At 39.5% G+C, this 18,748-nt stretch overlaps 1 long non-coding RNA gene across 2 annotated transcripts in view; it reads left to right on the top strand.

Annotated features, from left to right (window-relative positions):
* The window catches only part of LOC111184550 (uncharacterized), an 81,310-nt gene extending 65,284 nt beyond the window's left edge, over positions 1 to 16,026 (top strand). For both annotated transcript variants that reach the window (XR_016394434.1, XR_016394433.1), the window contains one exon: positions 1,528 to 16,026. This is a non-coding gene — a long non-coding RNA (uncharacterized LOC111184550). The remainder of the gene's footprint in view (positions 1 to 1,527) is intronic.
* The last annotated feature ends 2,722 nt before the right edge of the window (positions 16,027 to 18,748 follow it).

Genomic DNA, 18,748 nt, shown 5'->3' with positions numbered 1-18,748 from the left:
CAAACATTTAGAGAAGAGCTAACACCTATCCTTCTCAAACTCTTCTAAAATATAGCAGAGGAAGGAACACTCCCAGACTCATTCTACAAGGCCACCATCACCCTGATACCAAAACCAGACAAAGATGTCAGAAAGAAAGGAAACTACAGGCCAATATCACTGACGAACATAGTTGCAAAAATCCTCAACAAAATACTAACAAACAGAATCCAATAGGTATATTTTTTTAAGGGTCTTGTACTGAGATGTTGGAGAAAATATAATGCTATCCAACACGAACAGCCTACTGAGATTCTTGGAAAACTTCTTAAGTGAAATTGTTTCCTCTACGTTCAGCAACATAGAAGTTTGACTTCAAGAAAGCATTCTTGGTTTTTAAACAAACTCCAAATTTCTTTGTATAAAGTTAAAATGGCCTTGCCTGTGAGTGTCCTTATGACCCTTTGACTTAGCTGTAATTGGCTGATCGTCCATGTTCCTGAATTGTCCTAATACACCGTCAACTATGCATTCACGTTGTCTGTCATTTGTTTGTTTGTTTGTTGAAAATCTCAAGGACCAGAAATTCCAAATGACTCTTCCCTTTGGAGGTGGACACCTGCGTCACGGTCCCACCTCCTGTTGACACCAGTGTCTCTCTGAAGCTGAGGAGGTCTGTTCACAGAACCCAGACATGGAGGGTCCCCAACCCCTGGGGACAGGGGTCAGGGGGCGGAGGCCCAGCCCTGGTCTAGGGAGACAGGCTCTGTGCGGATGGGTCACCAGCGGGACCGAGCCCCAGGGACTAGCTCAGTATCGCTCACTGTGCTCACTTGTCTCCCTTCTCTGTCTGGCTTTTCCAGCCACCTCACTCCTGTGACCTCGGTACCATTCAAATCCTTATAGGGAGTTCTACTCTTCACTCCCTGTAAGGATTTGCCATGTACCTAGTGTGGAAGGTCATCAAGTGAAAATACCTCGTGTTGCAGTACTTACCTTAAGCGCCTGCAGTTGCTGCTTCCTCTGTCCTAAATGCCGTTCCTCTAGATGTGACTTGCTTCACTCCCTCAAATCCTCACGATCCTGTTCAAATGTCACCTCCCTGCTGACAACGTGTCGACCATCCTGGAAACTAATACCCTCACCTGTGCCTTTGCTTCTCTTGTGACTTTTCTCCATGGCACTAACCCTCATCTGACATTCTTTATATTTTACTGTTTGTTTGTCATCTCTCGCCCTTTACAAAAATCCAAGAGGACTGGAGTTTCACCTGTTTTGTACATTGACCTGGGCCTTCTTCACCCACAACAGCACTTGGTACAAATAGGCACTCAAAAAAAAAAAAAAAGAAAAAATAGGCACTCAAATATTTGTTGAACACGAAATTCATATGGCAGTGGTTTTCTAAAGAATATGGCCAGGAAAATGCTTTTTCCCTTCAAGATGTTTTTAATCTTGCAATGAGCATTATAAATGTATTGTGGTATCTCTTTTGCCTTGGCTAAATTTAATACTCAATTCGAGTAACTTTGATATCCTTTGTTTCAGCATTCGATACGTGCTAGTTAATATTTCTATGGATGAAGATTTTCAAGGAATTAGCTGTTAACTCAACAGAGAAGAACTCAGTCAACCCAAATGAAACAGACAACATTGTGATCACTGATATGTACTTACTATTCCATTACCTTTCAGAGAGGCTAAAAAAAAGGATTAAGTTAGCTCAGTGGTTCTCACAGCCTGGTTCCCAGATAAGCCCCTTCAGGATGCCCTGGGAATTTGTTAGAAATGCAGATTTTTGGGCTCCACTCCATAGCCACTGAATCAGAACTTCTACTCATTGAGGGGGCCCAGCACCCTGTGTTTTACCAAACCTTCCAGGTAATTCTGATGCACACCTAAGTTTGAGAGCCATAAAATTAGATAACACACTCAGATTTTAATGAAAGAGACTATATCAAACTCATTTTTTCTCTTATGTCTTAAAATAGATTTTTGACTCAGTTTTAGTGGTCTTTGCTGAAAGGCCAGGGGTAGATGAGCAAACTTCATGGAGTAAAATCACCGCTTGACAAATATTCTCTGAACTTATGGGTGAAATCTCAAATTCCAGCCATTCTGAGGAGCAAACCTATTCACATCCTTGCTATAATATCTGAATTTTAGAATAAAGATGTTCTTAAGGACACAAATTAGTATACAGTGTTCTCTAAAGTTAGATTACCATGTCTATGGTTGATACCAATTAATGTTCTTACTGTTGAATATGGTACCACGGAGGACACATGATTTGGAGCGTGAGGTTTTTCTTCAGAGGTGATGGAGGGGTCCCACCTGCTGCCTTTTGCTAAGAACAGACTGTGATTTTTGTCTCTTACAGGTATACACATGTGGTAAAAGATTATTTCACTTCCTTACACATCCCCAATGGCTATTTCCAAGTTTGGGGAAATGTTTCCTTCTTCCTAAAAAAATGAGTTCTTATCCATCTTAAATATTTTCTTACCAATTCAAAGTGAGGCTACCAAAACAACAGCATGAATCCCTGGAGGAACGCTCCTACACAGACAGGAAAACGCCTATAATTCTTGTTGATCAGAGGAAGTCCCAGAATACACGTTAGTCTAAAGGGTTCTCTCAGGTCTTCTAAAGAGCTATTAATAAAATAATATATATACACAAAATGAAAGACAAACAAATAAACTTAATGTGTTTCAGTACCTCTTACAGGGCCCTAGTTCATTTGTTCATTCGTACCTTTTCACTTGTGTACTGAGGTTAATATATTTCACTTTTGTCACTGTTAGTGTAATTATAATTACGTTTATGATTTCTCATTGTTTTTTCCTCTTTGTATACACATGCAGAAATTGTGCCTTCTATTATGACTGCAGAATTGACTATATATACAGAAACGTAATGAAGTACAAGAAGCATAATGAAGGTTCGAAACAGGAAGTTTTTTTTTTGTTTTTACTGCAAAGAGGAGGTTTCCATCCTGTGAGGTCTTGACACAATTATTCTATTTTCTTTCAGATAAAAAAAGTTTGTGTTTAATTCCATTTCAGTGTTTTCCTGTTTCTTTTTGTGGAGTTTCTCTACTCTCATCAGATATGGTTTTTCACAGATTTGGACACTGGGGGTCTGTGGGAATAAGATTCGTAACCACGTATGTGAAAACAATTTCCTGTAAAGCTTCATGACTCCACGCAGATACACATATGAGTACCAATTGACATGTCTGCTCTGAGAAGCTGCAGGGCCTGTGTCTCCACTTCACCCTAAACTCATTTCCTGCCAGGCAGAACTCTTGAAACAGTTCAAGCAAAATCATTCTAAGAATATAGTGAATTATGTGCTGATCTCATGAGGGGAGCATTAAGCTCGTCGTTTGCCAGGAGTTCATTTCTCAGTAACCCTGATGCACCACTTGCCAAAAAATTGCCGTTTAGTGCTTCAGTGCAGAAGTGATTTATTTTTAAAAGTATTTCCAGATGTTTGAATTCACCTTCAAAAAGCCACATTTTCAAGTGACTGACCGTGACTCTCAGCTACCCCGTCAAGTCCTGCACTCTTGTTTAATGTGTTGAAATAAAGATGCCTATTTGTTTTGACTCACTGCCGTCTTAGCTCAGGAAACCCCCACTGCACATGCGCTGAGACCAGCTCGCAGGACTGCGTGGGGGGGCTGGTGCCACATCTGCTTCTAGTCTGTCCAGCCCCAGTGAGGATTGCCCCGCTGCTGCTGCAGCTGCTCGTGAGAACCTGGGCTCCTGCTGCCTCCCATTACCAAAGAAAGGAAGAGGCCAAACGGCTGAGTGACCCCTGTCATTCCGTACCATTCTCTGTGTAAACACGTTTCTGGGGATGAACAGCGCACTCAGAGCGGTGTACCTTTCCTGTCTTCCAAGGGCAGAATGAGAGCACGTGTGCATTCCGTGCACTGGAGTTTAAATCTCGGCTCTTGCTAAGACACAAAGTGGCTGTAAGTTGTGTGTTTATCAATTGTCTACTTGGTCCATGGAAGCAGGGAAAAGTCATTTTCTGTGCAGAATTGGAAAATTGTATTTTGTTTACTTACACTGAATACAGAGCAAGTTCTACCCTCCCTTTAAATTAGAGATTTATTGAACCTCCTGCTTGGCAGCTGCTTCAGAATATTTTAACATTAGATGTAGGCTCTTAGAAAAAGCACGTATTTATGAAAAAATAAAACTTCATGAAATGATCCTTCTCGGCAGGAAGACAGCTAGCAATGGACACGTGCTGGGTCAACTCTTGTAAGTGGAGTTCTCATTTATTAACTTACAGTGCGCACTGCTTTTGGAGTTCTGTCCCAATGAGTGGTCGTCTTCACAGCGCCCTGCAGTGCCTACTGCACAGATCACAAGATTTCTCCCTGCAGACTTGCGTATTCAGTGTGTGGGGGGTGTGTGGGAATTCTTCCGATTGCGGGCTAGAGCTTCTGTTTCGATGCTTGTCTGAGCTGAGAACTCTTCTGGCACTTCGCCATGGTGATTAACACCATGGCCTTCAAATTGGCCGGCCATGGATTCAAGCCAGCTCTCGTTCACTAACCATGTGAACTAGGGAAGGTAGCTTTGTGTCCACTCAGTTTTAAAATGGAGATACTCTTACCACAACCATTGTGAGTGACGAGGCTCCGAAAGTAGAGTACTTAATTCAGTATTTGTCACAGAATAAGTGCTATGTATCTACTTTATATATATATATAAAATTGTAATTATTTCTATTATGGTTCTGACCAACTATATGCCATCTTGAATATCTGCTGTGGGATTCTAAAGCAGAGCTCCTTGAATGAGAATGACTTACAGAAAAAAAGCAAAGCCAGTATTCCTTTCTTAAGCGATATCTTGATTCAGTCACTTTTGAAATGTCATCGTCACCTTAATTATCTTAAGAACATACTCTTTCTTTTTTGTTTATGGATCATTTTTATCAGAGAACTTCGTGTAGGGAGAAGATTTGTTTCTTCCTGTGTAGCAGGCAGAAGTCAGTCTGTGACCCCTGCTAAGCACGGAGCCTTCAGGGAGCAGCTGAATAGAGCTTTCTTGCAGCCTTGCTCTGGTTTTTGTCCATGTGTCCACGGCCCTAAACTTTACCAGTTCCAGCGCGTGTGTAAACCACAGAATAATGGATATGAAATTGGAAAGCTCGCACCCTGAAACTCCGTTGCCAGGGAATGCGTAGCAGTGTTTATAGGAAGTAAATGGTGCTGACAACACAGTATCCACTTTCAGCTCTGATGTCAAGCAGGAAGCAGCTCTTCCTGCCAGAGGGGCCCAAGCGTCTAGCTCCGCTCTCCTGTCTGCCTTCAGCGGGGCGGGTGTGCGCTGTGTGCACGTTTCCCTGCATCTTTCTGGGGGTAAGATGTATGACATTTCTGGGGGTATGTCCCAGAATGTCCCTCCTCCTCAGAGATGCATTCTCCTAGATCAGATCGTCGTTGGTAACCCTTCCCTTTCCTTTGGTTCCTGGCTTCTTTTCAATGGGTCCAGACTGGCTTATTTCTGTTACGGACTTTGAACTGAGGGGGATCCGTCAGGCGCAGTCTCAGCGGCTGACCACTTGTCCTGGTGTGCCGGGCTACACCGCTTGTTCCCGTAATTAATACGACTGCTCCCTTTCACTTGCAAAGTGACCCGGTTTAGAAATAAGTTGTAGGAGTCTCAGTCCCGAGTCTCAGACAGTGTGGGCACAGCGTTTGCACTGCTGCTTTAGCCTCTTTCCTTCTGACGGAGACTGGGAAGAGGAGGTCGGTGTGCCTCTCCCTGGCTGTGTGTCTCCCCGGCTGGGTAGGCTGCAGTGCAGTGGGGTCTTGGCCAGTCCCCACTTTGCCAGGGTCCCTAACTCTGCTACTGATTTCAAGGCAGCCTGTAGTTCTTTGACAGGGGTTGGAAGCGGAAGGCTGGCCCTAAGGGCATCCTTGGATGGGAATATGCCACACCCCATTCTGTGCCAACCCATCTTCTTGAATATGGCAGTTGTATTCCCTTCGGCAGATCTAAGCCAATGGGGCTGGCATGGGTGGAAGAAGTCATGGTTATGGCCAACTCTGGGGACTGCTCTGAGCAGTAGGGGGTGCCTGCTTAGTTTTCTGTTCAGTGAATCCTGGATATTTGGGCCTGCAGGGAAATACTAACATTTTTCCCTACCAGCTTTGCCACCCTCTCTCTGCATTATATCGGTTCACAGAGTCCAGTATATAATTCCAAAATGTATTTTTCTATATATCCTCATTGATGATGCAGTTATTAAAATTTTTCTAACTTTAGCATATGATAATCTCCATTTTCTAAATAATGTTGCTGATTTTTCTCTTGTGTGTGTTCATGGCCATACATCTCTCCATGGGACTTTAGTAGAGAATAAATCAGGCACCAATAAATTGACAAGTTAACTCCAAATTCCCAATTCAATTAATACCTGGTTGAGTTATGTCCTTAAATATTTCCATTTAAGATGTTTTATTCTGTCTTCAGATGCGAGATGGTTCTATGATTTTTTATTAATACTGTTTACATGGCAAGTAATAGAAACTGATACTGGACTGAGAAAAGGAGAATTTATTGGAAAGATACTGGAATATCTCGCAGAACCCAGGAATGAGCTCAATAACCAAGGCTTGAGGAAAGGGAACAGGGAAGCACTGAGGTCCTGGCAGCAGGGGTCCAAGGCAGCATGGGGACAGCAACATCTGCTGTGTAAGTCTCCAGATTCTCAGCCCCAAATTACACATTCCTGGCACGAAATCTGATGTCCCAGTTTGACTGTGGCATGGGGGTAGGGTCACTTAACACAGACATGACTGTTGGACAGTGTTCAGAGCAGGCAGACTTGCAGCAGGTCAGCCTCTTTAAGTGGTGTCTACTCCAGTTTCCTATGTGGGCTATCTTGGTTACATCTTTTGTATCAAAACTATCGAAATATGAAATGTTCTCTCAGCATTTCCCTTGGCCATCTCCCACATTTGTGCATCCAGGACATCTGTACTCTAAGCAAAGGCATGTGATAGCTAAAAAGAGAAAAATTGGATTATTTTAGAAGGAGTGTTCTTATGAGATGGTAAGGAAATTATTAACGCAAGCCTTCTCTACCAAGATTATTCCCTGACTTGGGGAAGGGTAACGTTAGAAGGGAAACTGTGAGAATGAAAATACCATTAGATCTCAGCAAGAGTGAGCCGGCATGCTGCTCCCCAGACCAAGCCCCAGGCGGATGACAGAATCCCCGCCTGATTTGTGGAGCTGAGACACTCAGGGGTTCCTGGAGAGACAGTGAGACCCGCAGAAGAAAGGAATAATTCCCAAGCACGTAGGAGCAGCATGGAGTGGCAGACAGCCACCGAACCCAAGAGTTCATGAAGATGGGGAAGACAAACGACCCCACACGCAATCAACTGCCTGTATCACGGGTTAGATGGGGGGATGGACACGCCAGCAGATGCCTGGAATGCAGCAGAAGGTGCACAGATGAATGAATGAATGAGTGACACTGTGGCAGTTGGTAAACTCCCTAGAATTTAGACACAATCCTGGTGAAATTTTAGGTTAAAATTCTTCCATCCTGAATTGGAAAAGGAAAACAAAAACAAAGAAAATTTACATTTCTGCAATGACTGAGGTTGTAAACTGATATATCTGCAACATTTACTTACTAAAACTGAACTGCATGCAACTGTAACTTTTTCTGTGCTGGGGAACTTTTTATATGGGCTTGGGTTCATTTATTTCTTGAAAGTTTGAGAGCCTCCACCATCAATCCTAGCTGTACACATACAAATGTAGCTTTTGTGGAAATGGAAAAAATTTTGACATTTTTGACAGTGGTTGTTTTTTGAAGAAGTGAAATTATTTACTCTTCCCTCTTGCTGTGTCAGTATATTAAAATACATTTCCCTTTGTTAAAAAGTGATGTATCCATTTGTGTACGATTTAAAAAATTCAAGTCAAGCAAAGGGAAGACAAATTATCCATAATTTCACTACTCAGAGAAAAAATACTGTTAAGAAATTGGTGTCTATTTATCTATAATTCTTAATATATAATACTTTACATTTTAGTCAACTTTATTTTCCATTTCTTTTAAATGTTTAAATTCATTATAATTGTGTAGTATTTACTTATAATTTTATTTTAAAATATTTTATAATGTTATTCTTTTTATTATTTTAATACTTGCTCATTTTAAAGGATTTGGGAAACATACTAAAATATAAATAATACAATAAAAACCATCACACAACTTTTAACATTTTGGTGTTTTTTCCCTTTCAAATCTTCGTGTGTATACACAAGCATACACAGGCAAATTTCAATTTTATGTATATTGTTTTATAATTTATAAATTTAAAAATTCTCATTTATTTTCTTTTTCACTGAATAAATTTGTCTCAAATTTATCTATTTCAGTTATCTTCTAAAATATTTTTTTCTTGGTGCATCCACTGTGGAAACCAGTATTGGAGGTTTCTCAAAAAACTAAAAATAAAACTACCATATGACCCTGCAATTCCACTCCTGGGTATAAATCTGAAAAAAGCAAAAACGCTAATTCAGAAAGATACATGCACCTCAGTGTTCATAGCAGTGTTATTTACAAGAGCCAAGACATGGAAACAACCTAAGTGTCCATCAACAGACGAATAGATAAAGAAGATGTGGTATAAATATGTGTGTGTGTGTGTATATATATATATATATATATACACACACACACACAATGGAATATTATTCAGCCATAAAAAAAAAATCTGCCATTTGCAGCAACATGGGTGGATTTGGAGGGCATTATGTGTAGTGAAATAAGTCAAACAGAGAAAGACAAATACTATATGATATCACTTATATGTGGAACCTAAAAAATACAACAAACTAGTGAATATAATAAAAAAGAAGCAAACTCACAGATACAGAGGACAAACTAGTGGTTACCAGCAGGGGGAGGAGGGACACTATATGGGTGGAGGAGGGGGAGGTACAAACTATTGGGTATAAGACAGGCCCAAGGATGTGTTGTACAACATGGGGAATATAGCCAATATTTTGTAATGACAGTAAATGGAACGTAACCTTTAAAAATGTATAAAAATAAATTAAAAAAATAAAATAACAGCTTTTTCTTAATTATATATTTTTAATTATTTCTAGTTTAGGTTTATTATGCCTGTTCTCTTAAGAGAACTTCTTTGTTGCCACTCTTTTCTTGATTGTTTTATTTATTTTCTCCTCTTTATTTGGAATTATGATTATGGTAAAATTTAGGCTGAAGTGTATGATTTTCTTGTTATTTTCTAAATGTATATTCTTGTTTTTTATTTTTCCTCCTTAACTCAATAGTTATTTGAGAGATTGATTTAAAAAATAGATATACAAATTGATTTATTTTAAAAATAGCATTTTGTGTGATTGCCACACATTAGAGAAAAATATGAAAAGCACAATTAACTGAAGATAACTTTATTCCACGATTCAGAGATAACAATTATTAACCTTTAGTTGTATATCCTTTTTATTTTTATTCTAAGCATAGGCAGAATACATTAAACTAAGGTAATATTGTAAATACTGCTTTATGAAATACCTTCTTCCACTTCATAATAAACATGAATATTTTACCACAGTGACCTGTAGATTTGCACTGTATTAATACAAGATAATTTATGTAACTGACACCATTTTATTGAATGTTTGGAGTATTTACTCCCTTTTTTCCTCTACATAAAATCATTATGGATTTCTCTGATTATTTGTCTAGGAAAATTCTGTAAGTTGAATTATTGGATCAATTTTTAAGGGCATTCTAAAGCTTTTGATTCGTATTAGCAACTAGTCCTACAAAAAAGTCACACAAAATTATACTCTCATTAGTGAGAGACAAGAATGCTTTTTCCCTCTATTCATGTCCTCAATTAAGATTATTTAAACAGCTGTCCATTTTATTTTTCATTTTATAATGTTTCTACTACCATTTTTTTTGTACTTTGATACCTATTTGTATTTCTTTTTTAATGAATAACTTCACATTTTTATTCATTAAAACTTGTTGGTTCCATTTCTTTTTGTTTATTTATTATAGCTTTTATAAGTTTGTTATCCCTTTGTGGACCATATGTTTTTTCTAGTTTGTCATTTAAATTTGTTTTTGCTTGCTTTTCCTATTTTAAATGTTTAACTATTAATTTCCAATTTTGTTGCATTTTGATCATTGCATAAAATATTATACAAGTGATAATTGCTAATATTGTTGTACACATGAGTATGACTGTCTCCTAGTTTTAATACATCTTATCTTTGTGTGGTTATCTCCCCATTGCCTTGAGAAAGGCATTCTCTGCTTACTTCTCTGGTAATATTCTTCTCTGTTCCTTGTTACTTCTATAAGAGCCCTCACATTTAATTAATTTTCTGACTCTCTTGCTCTCTTACCTGTTCTCAAGTAAATAGTTTGATGACAGTTTGATGTTTCTTCATGCAATATTCAGTCTCTTACAGAATAATAAGACATTGTAGTGACCTAGAATGTCATGGTCTTTCCAGTTGAGGACACTGTAATTTTAATTTTGTGAGGATGTGTTATTTGGTGTCTGATACTCATATGATAGTCATATATGTAATATATGTATATACCATATATACCAGAATGAGTATGCCAGAATATAAACTATGACTGTCCCAACAAGTAAAATCAAAGTGGTGTTTATAGAATGAATACCCCAGGAGGACCTGGGATTCCAGTTTTCTGATAGATGAGCGATGAAGGGATTCTTGGTGCGATACTTTTATTTACAAGTAAATGGTTGGCAATCAATAAATCAAAGGGAAAAATAAGTACTTTTCAATAACCTCAAATTGTTGCAATTCCATTCCATTTTCTTCTGCAATTGTTCTCTCTCCTGAGTAATCTACTTCTTTTTCTCTCTCTCTTTACCACCTCATCCCAATCTACAGAATGGTATCTCCAATCCTAGAATGAACAAACAAACAAAGAAAACATAGCAAATAACAAAGAAGTTCACCTCCCTTGATTCCATATCACCTTCTACTCCATTTTCTGCAATACTTCAAAGCAAACGCCTTGCTCGCATCCAAGAGAACTGGCGTTTCCACTTCCTCCTCTGCCCAGGTTCCCACGGCAGCGGCTGCTCCCTCTCAGACTCCTTTTTTGGATCCTTTTCTCCTTGGTTTGAAAGCACTGGGGGACTCTAGACTCTGCACCTAATATCGGGCTCACTCTCTTCTCTGTCCACGTAATCTCCCTTCAAGGCTTGATCCTGTCCTGTGGACTAAAGGCTTTTTTTATGTCTGACTTCTTTTACTCAGCAAACTATTTCTGACATTCATCCATGGAATTGCATGTATTGATAGGGTTTTCTTTTTCATTTTTATTGCTGGTATTTATTTATTTATCCACCTATGGGTGGACATTTGGGTTGTGTTCAGTTTGGGGCTATTATAAATAAAGTTACCATGAACATTCAAGTTAAGTCTTTATGTGGACAGAGTTTTCATTTTGGGGGTGTGGGTGGTAAATACTTTGGCTGAGTCTTTTGGTAAATATATGTTTAACTTTATAAGAAACTGACAAACGACTTTCCAAAGTAGTTGTGCCATTTTTGCGTTCCCAGCAGCCCGGTGGGAGGTTCCTTTGGCTCTACATCCTCACTGTCCGTTGTCATTGTCAGATTTTTCTTTTAATTTTAGCCATTCTAGTTGGCAAATAGTGATTTTAACTTGCATTTATATGGTGAGTAATGATGTTGAGCATCTCTTCCTGTATTTATTAGCTACACATTTTGCCCATTTTCATTAGGTTATTTGTCTTCCTCTTATTTAGTTGTATGAATTCTTCATATATTCTAGATACACATCCTTTGTCAGATGTATGCACTGAGAATATGCCTCCCAGTTTGTATCTGGATGTGTCCCTCTACCTAAGGGCACTGTTCTTTTGAAAATGGCCAACTGTACAGAACACTGTTTCTTTCTGGATTCAAGTAATCATGCTCTCCCTACATCCTTATAGGTTCATATGGTGAGAGCGGGGCTGCCCCCAGCTGGGATACTGCACTAACACATGCTTCTGTGAACGTTTCCTTTGAAAATAACTTCTCCTTGAGCCATATATCTCCTTTAGGGCCGTTTGTTTTCTCTCTCATCTTTCTCTCTCTATCTTTCTGATTATCTTCTCCCACTAGAATACAAACTCCATGAAAGACATGATCAGTGTGTCTTACTTGCCATTGTATCTTTAAAAAACTACCTCGCTGGGGGCTTCCCTGGTGGCGCAGTGGTTGAGAATCCTCCTGCCAATGCAGACGACACGGGTTCGTGCCCCGGTACGCGAAGATCCCACATGCCGTGGAGCGGCTGGGCCCGTGAGCCATGGCCGCTAAGGCTGCGTGTCCGGAGCCTGTGCTCTGCAACGGGAGAGGCCACAGCAGTTAGAGGCCCGCGTACGGCAAAAACAAACAAACAAAAAAATCTACCTCGCTAAATAAACATTTGCTGAATGAATAAATACACGAATAAAAAGCAGAATTTTGCCTAGGGAGAAAGCCAGCTTTGATTCTAGACTAATAAATGGTTTCAACAAACCTAAAGAAACATAGGAAAGGAGAGTTTCTTGATCAACAAACTCAAATGATCAACAAACTCAAAAAGCCTTTAGGATGGCTTCTTTGGCAGGGTATTATCACCATGGGACTCTGGGTGGCTGGGCAGGCCCCCTCTAGAAGGTCTGCCCACCAGAACTGCCCACAAAGCTTTTATGAGTACAGATTCCGAGAATCCACCCAGGACCTACCGAGCCAGGGCCTCTGAATTTCTATTTTTAAACTCTCTGGGTGATGGTAGCACAGCTAGTTGCCAAAAAGCCGGCATGTTCAAGATTCTCTCTAGGGTATACCCCGCCAACAGTCTCCACTGCTGCTCCCCTCCCCTCACATCACACCCCCCGAAACTACACATTTCTCTTCATATGAGGATGAAGGTCAGGATGTGCATGATGATGCACAGTTTTAAAATAAAAGAAAAACACACTGTATGTTTATTAAAAAAAAAATACTAATAGTGTTTGGTTGAGGGCTCTGTCAGTCTTGGTCCTTGAAAAACAAATAGCAGTCTATCATTGAATTCAAAGTTAGGATTTGGTCTTAAATCTTGGCAAGAAGCTCAAAACTTAGAACAGTTATAATCTAAGCAATGAATTCACAGTTTTCCTGAAGCAAACTGAATTGTTTCTACCATCATCCTGCTTAAGAGACGTTCTAAAGGATCTCATTACTGGGCAAAATGATCCTTTAAAGTCTAAAAGAAAATCCTTATAAAAATGGGTCTGTACATGCTGTTGCCACCCGTAGACTACAGTTAACATGGCTGTTTCTTAAAGAAAAACGGAGTGCCGTGGTAGCACAGGTCACTGCTGGGCCTTCCCTACATGACCATAACAGGCCTCTGATCTGTACTTTCTTTCCCACCCTTGTTCATATTGTAACTACCCAGATTCTTCTAGAAAATTTTTACACCTTCAAGCGATTTCAGTCTCTATCACACCCCAAACTTTCCCAACTGTAACCCTAACCCTTCTAAAGCACAGCCCTGCTCACGTCCTTCTGAAAGTTTAAGTCTCTTGTCTGAGTTTACGAGCATCGTCAGCTTCACCATCTTCCAAATGCACGTTTCAAAGTCCAGCCTCGGTGCCTCTGTTTTCGAGTATTCCCGCTTGTTCAATAGCAGTTCCAAATTTCCTAAAAGGGGGAACTCTGGGACAGCCATCTGATTGTAAGAACTGAGGGCTGCTCTCAGAGGAGTTATTCTGAAGCTACAGTTGAAAAGGTAGCACATTGGTTTTATTTAGGTTGCAGCTTCACTTGTTGGGGCTTCGAGGCATGGTAGAGGGTAACATACGGTTGTTATGATTATGCAGTACAGGGATGGGGAGGCCAGAGTCCCTCCCACTCCATCCCATGGTGTGGCTACTGAATCTGTATTTCCCCAAATGTGTTCCAAGTCATCACCTGTCTGTGTCTGCCCATCTTACAGAGCTGATCTCAAGCCCTCACTTCCTACAGTTACTCTCAAAAACCTTTAGTAGTAAAAAAAAAAAAAAACCTTTAGTAACTTCTTTAATCTCTTTGTTTTAGCCCCACATTGTTAATTATGTTTGGGAATATATCTGGTCCCTCAGCTAGACAACTGGGAGACTGAGTAGGAGGAATACATCTCACACCCAAGTACCGATCTAGTATTTAACACGGACGCAGCAGACATTTGATCTGCATTTTCGGTCCATTCACTTCAACAACTAAAATTTCAATGGAAAGAAAAAACGTAAGTGTGTGCAAGAAAGTAATGATCAACACAAGAGCATCTGGAGGTGTAGCGCTCTGATCAAAAGACTGGGTTCAGGTCCACCCCCGTGAGCTTTGCTGAGTCAGCCACACTCTCAGTTTCCCAACACCTCAGAGGGAAGGATGAGGACCATCAGTGAGGACCACATCAAAAATGGATGTGAAAATGCTTGGTAAACCGTGAATCTTCACACAAATGATAATCCACAAGAGAGCCAGGACCATTTTTTCAAATATAATGATCCTGTTGTACCATTCTTTTTTTTTCTTTTTTAACATCTTTATTGGAGTATAATTGCTTTACAATGGTGTGTTAGTTTCTGCTGTATAACAAAGTGAATCAGCTATACGTATACATATACCCACATATCCCCTCCCTCTTGCGTCTCCCTCCCTCCCACCCTCCCTATCCCACCCCTCTAGTTGGACACAAAGCACCGAGCTGCTCTCCCTGTGCTATGCGGCTGCTTCCCGCTAGCTATCTATTTTATGTTTGGTAGTGTATATATGTCAATGCCACTCTCTCACTTTGTCACAGCTTACCTTTACCCTTCCCCGTGTCCTCAAGTCCATTCTCTATGTCTGCATCTTTATTCCTGTCCTGCCCCTAGGTTCTTCAGAACCTTTTTTTTTTTCTTTAGATTCCATATATATGTGCATATATAGTTTTCTGTTGGCATACGGTATTTGTTTTCTCTTTCTGACTTGTTTCACTCTGTATGACAGTCTCTAGGTCCATCCACCTCACTACAAAAAACTTGATTTTGTTTCTTTTTACAGCTGAGTAATATTCCATTGTATATATGTGTCACATCTGCTTTATCCATTCATCTGTCAATGGACACTTAGGTTGCTTCCATATCCTGGCTATTGTAAATAGAGCTGCAATGAACATTGTGGTACATGACTCTTTTTGATTTATGGTTTTCTCAGGGTATATGCCCAGTAGTGGGATTGCTGGGTCATATGGTAGTTCTATTTTTACTTTTTTGAGGAACCTCCATACTGTTCTCCATAGTGGCTGTATCAATTTACATTCCCACCAACAGTGCAAGAAGGTTCCCTCTTCTCCACACACTCTCCAGCATTTACTATTTGTAGATTTTTTGATGATGGCCATTCTGACTGGTGTGAGGTGATACCTCATTGTAGTTTTGACTTGCATTTCTCTAATGATTAGTGATGTTGAGCATCCTTTCATGTGTTTGTTGGCAATCTGTATATCTTCTTTGGAGAAAGGTCTAATTAGGTCTTCTGCCCATTTTTGAATTGGGTTGTTTGTTTTTTTGATATTGAGCTACATGAGCTGCTTGTATATTTTGGAGATTAATCCTTTGTTAGTTGCTTCATTTGCAAATATTTTCTCCCATTCTGAGGTTGTCTTTTCTTCTTGTTTATGGTTTCCTTTGCTGTGCAAAATCCCATAGGTTTTGTGTTGTCCTGTTTTCATTGTCACTTGTTTTTAGGTATTTTTTTATTTCTTCAGTGATCTCTTGGTTATTTAGTACTATATTGCTTAGCCTCCATGTGTTTGTATTTTTTCCAGATTTTTTCCTGTAATTGATATCTAGTCTCATAGCATTGTGGTCAGAAAAGATACTTGATATGATTTCAATTTTCTTAAATTTACCAAGGCTTGATTTGTGACCCAAGATATGATCTATCCTGGAGAATGTTCCATGAGCACTTGAGAAGAAAGTGTAATCTGCTGTTTTTGGATGGAATGTCCTATAAATATCAATTAAGTCTATCTTGTTTAATGTATCATTTAAAGCTTGTGTTTCCTTATTTATTTTCATTTTGGGTGACCTGTGCATTGGTGAAAGTGAGGTGTTAAAGTCCCCTACTATGAATGTGTTACTGTCGATTTCTTCTTTTATATCTGTTAGCATTTGCCTTTATGTATTGAGGTGCTCCTATGTTGGGTGCATAAATATTTACAATTGTTATATCTTCTTCTTGGATTGATCCCTTGATCATTATGTAGTGTCCTTCTTTGTCTCTTGTAATAGTCTTTATTTTAAAGTCTGTTTTGTCTGATATGAGAATGGCTACTTCAGCTTTCTTTTGATTTCCATTTGCATGGAATATCTTTTTCCATCCCCTCACTTTCAGTCTGTATGTGTCCCTAGGTTTGAAGTGGGTCTCTTGTAGGCAGCATATACATGGGTCTTGTTTTTTTATCCATTCAGCAAGCCTGTGTCTTTTGGTTGGAGCATTTAATCCATTCACATTTAAGGTAATTATCGATATGTGTGTTCCTATTACCATTTTCTTAATTATTTTGGCTTTGTTTTTGTAGGTCCTTTTCTTCTCTTGTGTTTCCCACTTAGAGAAATTCCTTTAGCATTTGTTGTAGAGCGGGTTTGGTGTGCTGAATTCTCTTAGCTTTTGCTTGTGTGTAAATGTTTTAATTTCTCCGTTGAATCTGAATGAGATTTTGCTGGGTAATCTTGGTTGTAGGTTTTTCCCTTTCATCACTTTAAATATGTCCTGCCACTCCCTTCTGGTTTGCAGAGTTTCTGCTGAAAGAACAGCTGTTAACCTTATGGGGATTCCCTTGTATGTTAATTGTTGTTTCTCCTTGCTGCTTTTAATATTTTTTCTTTGTATTTAATTTTTGATAGTTTTATTAATATGTGTCTTGGTGTGTTTCTCCTTGGATTTATCCTGTATGGGACTCTCTGCGCTTCCTGGACTTGATTGACTATTTCCTTTCCCATATTAGGGAAGTTTTCAACTATAATCTCTTCAAATATTTTCTCAGTCCCTTTCTTTTTCTCTTCTTCTTCTGGGACCCCTATAATTCGAATGTTTGTGCATTTAATGTTGTCCCAGAGGTCTCTGAGACTGTCCTCAATTCTTTTCATTCTTTTTTCTTTATTCTGCTCTGTGGTAGTTATTTCCACTATTTTATCTTCCAGGTCACTTATCCGTTCTTCTGCCTCAGTTATTCTGCTATTGAATCCTTCTAGAGAATATTTTATTTCATTTTTTGTGTTGTTCATCATTGCTTTTTCATTCTTCTAGGTCCTTGTTAAACGCTTCTTGTATTTTCTCCATTCTATTTCCAAGATTTTGGATCATCTTTACTATCATTACTCTGAATTCTTTATCAGGTAGACTGCCTATTTCCTCTTCATTTGTTGGTCTGGTGGGTTTTTTCCTTGCTCCTTCATCCGCTGTGTGTTTCTCTGTCTTCTAATTTTGCTTAACTTACTGTGTTTGGGATCTCCTCTTCTCAGCCTGCAGGTTCGTAGTTCCTGTTGTTTTTGGTGTCTGCTCCTGGTGGATAAGGTTGGTTCAGTGGGTTGTGTAGGCTTCCTGGTGGAGAAGACTGGTGCCTGTGTTCTGGTGGGTGAGGCTGGATCTTGTCTTTCCAGTGGACAGGACCGCATCTGGTGGTATGTTTTGGGGGTGTCTGTGACCTTATTATGATTTTAGGCAGCCTCTCTGCTAATGGGTGGGGTTGTGTTCCTGTCTTGCTAGTTGTGTGGCATAGGGTGTCCAGCACTGTAGCTTGCTGGTCGTTGAGTGGAGATGGGTCTTAGTGTTGAGATGGAGATCTCTGGGAGAGCTTTCACCATTTGATATTACATGGAGCCAGGAGGTCTCTGGTGGACCAATGTCCTTAATTTGACTCTCCCGCCTCAGAGGCTCAGGCCTGACACCTGGCCGGAGCACCAAGACCCTGTCAGCCACACGGCTCAGAAGGAAAGGGAGAAAAATAATAATAATAATAAATTAATTAATTAAACTTATTAAAATGGAAAAAACTTGTTAAAAATAAAAAAGTAATAAAAAAAAGAGAGAAAGAAGGTAGAGAGCAAGCAAGCCAAAAAAACAAATCCACCAATGATATCAAGAGCTAAAAACTATTAAATGAAAATAAAACCAAAGGACAGTCTGAACCCTAGGACAAATGGCAAAAGCAAAGTTATACAGACAAAATCACACAAAGAAGCATACACATACACACTTACAAAAAGAGAAAAAGGAAAAAAATATATATATATATATAAAAAGAGAGAACCAAATCAATAAACAAATCTACCAATGATAATAAGCTCTAAATACTAAACTAAGATAAACATAAAACCAGAAACAAATTAGATGCAGAAAGCAAACCCCAAGTCTATAGTTGCTCCCAAAGTCCACCACCTCAATTTTGGGATGATTCGTTGTCTATTCAGGTATTCCAGAGATGCAGGGTACATCAAGTTGATTGTGGAGATTTAATCCACTGCTCCTGAGGCTGCTGGGAGACATTTCCCTTTCTCTTCTTTCTTTGCACAGCTGCTGGGGTTCAGCTTTGGATTTGGACCCGTCTCTGCATGTAGTTTGCCTGAGGGCATCTGTTCCCCACCCAGACAGGATGGGGTTAAAGGAACGGCT

The sequence above is a fragment of the Delphinapterus leucas genome, chromosome 9 (assembly GCF_059928025.1).
Source record: "Delphinapterus leucas isolate spDelLeu-1000000601 "Yukka" chromosome 9, BTC_Dleu_Yukka2, whole genome shotgun sequence".
NCBI lineage: Eukaryota > Metazoa > Chordata > Mammalia > Artiodactyla > Monodontidae > Delphinapterus > Delphinapterus leucas.
Note: the sequence above shows the minus strand (reverse complement) of the source record. Positions and strands in the feature narration are given on the sequence as shown.